A 5,615-nucleotide genomic window follows, 5' to 3' on the forward strand; every position below is an offset into this window, starting at 1 on the left:
GATTTTTAATTTGACAGACAAGATATTATTTAAAACATTTAGTCAGTTACTATGCAACTGTTGTACAATCAAGTCGTGATATTTTTTTTTCAGTAAATTATCGTATTGATTCGATTTTTTTTTCAACCAATTATTTTATGTTTTATTAAAAACCATGAATTTACAGAAGTTTTCTAACTATTTTCCTTCATTGGTTTATTTAGTAAAAAATAATTCGTATCCAGTACATTCAGATTTTACTACATTTTTATCGAGATGAAAATCGTATAATTCATTTCCACCTACTTTGTATCAAAATAAATATTCATTATCTGAGGCCGGATTTAAGTATTCAGGAACTGCTGACATAGTCGAATGTTTTTGTTGTGTACTGGTCTTGCAAAAATGGACCAAAGATGACATTCCGTTTGTTGAATACGCAAAATGGAATCCTAAATGTATAATTGTTTTACTTTGTAAGGGTAATGAATTTATAGAAAATGTAAAAAACGAATATCTAAAATCTACACATGTTTGTGATTGTAATCAATCCAAATCATAATATGTTATAACTTACTATTTTACTTGAAGACGTTAATTATATTTTAATTATTTGTAATCATTTAAAAATTAATATTGTATTAATCAACTTAAATGTGTTAATAATTGATTTTATATCTCGTAGATTTGTAGCCAAGTAGGATAACAGATTATTTGTTTTATTATAATGTTAATTCGTGTCCAGACACCGTAGTGGTCACACGTATATTCCGCGAAACGTATCGATAGCTCTCGATAGCTGTGAGTTAAATAGCAATTAAGACAAGAAATCATTATTTGGTATGTATACCTTTTATATCTAAGTACAAAGTCCACCAACATAAATACCGTATCGTGAACTAAACCCGCGCCTACGGGCGATTAGCCCGGTATCGCTCATACACTAATAGCCACACAGTACATACATCGATTAAAATGAGTTCTATATCAAATCCAACAAAACAAAAAACTACGCGCGCACATTCTAGTAGTGAGCGCAGAATCCCACCAATCATCATAAAAAAAATTTAAAAAAACGAAGACAACGTTGACCTTGACCGTTACTCAACTCCCAACTCCGATGACGATTTTAGATCTCCCAGAAAAACGTCAAAAGTATACGACTCGCCAACCAAAAATTTATTCACCACACCAAATCGATATACCATACTAGATAACACCAAAACCAATGATCAAGAAATGTTTACCTTCAACGGCGATACACTTCATATCGCACAAACTGATAATCAAAACAATCACTCAATACACTCCCAAACGATCGATGATACTCTCAAAATTCCCCCGCTATTCATATTAAACATAACACAATATTCTCAATTTCGCGAAATATCGAAAATCATTAGTAATGAATTTATCGCCACATCTAAATTTGACAGAATAAAAGTGAACCTAAAAACCGTAGATGACTTCCGTGCACTAACCAAATATCTAGACGAAAAAAAATATGAATATTATACCTATAGATTGAAAACTGAGAAAGATATCTCCGCAATCATAAGAAATTTGCCAATGTCAATAACCGAATTTGAAGTAATGGAAGAATTAAAAATCATAGAATATCCAGTAATATCAGTAACCAGACTTACCAACAAAAATAAAACCCCAACCCCACTAATGGCAGTTCAACTGACTAATCATCATAAATCACAAGAAATTTTCAAAGTCAACAAGCTTCTAAATTGCATAGTCATAACCGAACCACGTCGGAAATCGAAAGATCCTCCCCAATGTACGAATTGCCAAAGATTCGGACACTTACACATGTCCTGTAAACTCCAACCACGATGTGTGAAATGTAATCTCTCACATCATTATTCAAACTGCGATAAAACATCAGAAATTCCACCTAACTGTGTAAATTGTAATGGAGCTCACCCGGCAAATTATAAGGGTTGCACCTATTTTAAAAATATCAAAAATAAAAAAACGAATTACATCAAAAAACCTCAATTAATCGAAAACGTTCCACCAAAAGACTCAAACATTAATGAAATCGCCAATAATCTCACAAAAAATACAATAAATCTGAACTCCTACGAAAATATACTCAAAGGAAATACAAATCCTACCCAAAATACTGGTAAAAATGAGGAACATACATACTCCGAATCGCTAAACGAAAACCTCCAAAAAACAATAACCCAATTTATTGAAAACATTCTACATAATATACAGTCCATCATTAGTTCCATCTTCAACTCAATTTCAAACAATCTATCTTTATCCGGTTTAAATGACATCCATTAATTTAAAAGAAATCAAACTCGTTAACTGGAATGCAAATGGCATTAAATCCAAAAAATCTTCACTTATGGAATTTCTATTCCGCCACAAGATAGACATAGCATGCATAACAGAAACTCATCTCAAAAACACAGAAACATTCAAGATCAACGGTTATAATATATACAGAAAGGATAGAGACACCATACACTCATCAGGAGGAGTAGCAATCCTAATAAAAAGAACTATTAAACATCACCAGCTAACCAATCCCGAACTGATCAATATTGAAGCAATTTCCATAATGGTTTCAACAGATAAATCTGAAATTAAAATAATACCCGCCTACAATCCTCCAAACAAAAAAATTCAAAGAGATGACATAAATGTACTTTTCAATGAAAACCCAACCATACTCTTAGGAGATTTAAACTCCAAAAATGAAATATGGGGTTGCCTAAAAACAAACCCAAATGGTAATAAACTATTCCAATTCACATCTGAATTGAGAATTATAATATCACCACCCTCCAAACCCACCTTCCACAGAACAGGTAGACAACCAGATATATTAGACATCGCTCTAGTCTCAAATCTCACAACACAGTTATATCACCAAGTTGCGAATGAACTAGATTCGGATCACATTCCAGTCATCACCACTTTGTACGAACAAATGGAATTAATTCCTCAAACCCCAAAATTAATAAACCGGCCAATAAACTGGGACATTTTCAGAGAAAATCTCAACAAAAACCTTATTTTAAACAGATCTCATCAAAATAACAATGAAATAGACACTAATATACAACACTTAACAGAATCAATTAAAAATGCAATCAAATCAGCCTTGGCACCTGAAAATCCAAAAAAAAGTAAATCACGAGAAAACTCCTCTACCGCTCCACATTCAACACCTAATAAAATAAAAACACAAAGCCAGAAGAATATGGCAAAGAACGAGAACAATAGAAATTAAAAAACGATTAAACCAATTAACACGAAGAGGCAAATGGGAAATTGATAACAATAGATTTAAATCCTACAAAACATATCTATCAAAACTGAATCCAAATGACGCCAGCCTATGGACCGCCACAAAAAGAATACTCAAACAAAGAGACACTATTCCTCCCCTCAAAGTTGGATTAGCAAAATTCGAAACAAACATTGACAAATGCAAAATTTTCACCCAGCACTTTGAAAATTGTTTTACAACTGAGGCTACTACCAAAGATATAACACAGGAAATAGACTCTCCAAATATTTATTCCACAGAAACAAATACTATCCAGCCATGCAGTCCTCAGGAAATAAAACAAATAATAGACAGACTTGCAAATAAAAAAAGTCCTGGACACGACCTTATTACCAATAAAATTCTCAAAAATCTTACCCCAAAAGCACTTGCGTTCTTAGCCAGTCTTTTAAACTCCATTTTAAGAATAGGATATTTTCCAAACACCTGGAAACAAGCAATTATCATTCCTATACACAAACCTGGGAAACCAAACAGTTTACCGGAAAGCTATAGACCAATTAGTCTGCTACCTACCCTCTCCAAACTATTAGAAAGGATAATGCTACACAGAATGAAACCATACCTAAAAATTATTCCACATCACCAATTCGGCTTCAAACCTCACCACTCCACATGTCATCAACTTCAGCGAATCTCAGAAATAATAGTAGATGGATTTGAAAATAAAAAATACACAACCACTGCCTTTCTTGATGTCGCACAGGCCTTCGACAAGGTCTGGCACCAAGGTCTTATGTCCAAATTAACAAAATTAAAACTGCCTATAAAACCTATCTATATAATATAATAACCTCATTTATCACAAATCACACGTTCAAAGTAAGGATAGATACTGATACCTCTGAAGAACATCCAATAAAAGCAGGAGTCCCACAGGGGTCAGTTTTTGGGCCCACCTTGTTTAATATTTTTTGCTACGATATCCCAGTTCCACAAAAATGCCAATTAGCAATGTACGCAGATGATACTGTTATCTTAACACAACATAAAAATCTTGAAAATTCAATAACAGATCTACAAATTTCTTTAGATCAAATCTCAGACTGGTTTACAAGATGGAAACTCGCTCTTAACCCAACTAAGAGCGAAGCTAAAATATTGAGCCTAAAAAGATACTAAAATCCAACCCAATTAAAAATCAAAAATCAGCCTATACTATGGAATAATAAGGATCAATCTATTAAATATCTTGGAGTACACCTTGATGAAAAATTAACATGGAAAATGCATATAAATAAAAAATTAAACCAAGCCTATACACGTTTGAAAATCTTATACCCCCTAATAAATTACAGCTCAACACTTCAAATTAAATGCTCACTTCGAATATACACATCAATAATAAGACCACTAATTACATATGCATGCCCAATATGGGCAGCCGCATCCCAAACAAAAATTAAAAAATTACAAACGATACAAAATAAATTTCTCAGAATAGCTCTTAAAGCCCCATGGTTCATGCGAAACACACAACTCCATGACACTGGAATACCTTACATAAACACATAGATAATTGAACAATTTAAAAATTTTCACACGAAACTAAAAACAACAGAAGGCGCCCTTCACTTCAAGATTGTGAAAAAAACTAAAAACCGCAGACTAAAGCCACGGCTACCTCAAGATATCTTGCTACCTCCAGAATCATCTTCATCATCTTCGTCATCGGTATCATCAGAACAAAACTAAACAACTAATCAACTCATAAGTTAAATTCATTTAAAAAAAAAAATGTACAAATTGTATTACTCTATCTATTTAAGAAATGTATGTATAATGTAAATGTATAAAAAAAAAAATTGTAAAAACAAACATTTTGTTGAAACAATTATAATTAATAAATGAAAAAAAATTATAATGTTACTACTTTTATTATACACAGTGGCGCCGAAGACGTACTACAGGTAGTTCAATTGAACTGGCTAGAAAATTGGGTGGGTGGGTGATAGGTGCCGGGAGGTTGGGTAGCCGGGTAGGTGAGGGTCACCGAGTGGGTAAAATATTAGAGTATAGTCTGTCTAATATAATTTTATTAAACACACTAATGTAACTAATTGTTTAAGCCCATGCCAACATGAACATGTTGAATGCAACGCTATACAGTATACGGCAATGCATTACGCATAATAATATGTGTATTGAATAAATTTAGAGTCATTTAAAAGAAATATTATTCTGTGAATTGTGATATGGTACCTATGACTCTGATTCTAATGACAAAATGGACTACAATAATGAAAATACAAATTTAGTTAGTTTACTTGATTTATTAAAATTATGTCATACATCTGGACTAAAAGAAGTTTTT

The sequence above is a fragment of the Acyrthosiphon pisum genome, chromosome A1, assembly GCF_005508785.2.
Source record: "Acyrthosiphon pisum isolate AL4f chromosome A1, pea_aphid_22Mar2018_4r6ur, whole genome shotgun sequence".
NCBI classification, from domain to species: domain Eukaryota; kingdom Metazoa; phylum Arthropoda; class Insecta; order Hemiptera; family Aphididae; genus Acyrthosiphon; species Acyrthosiphon pisum.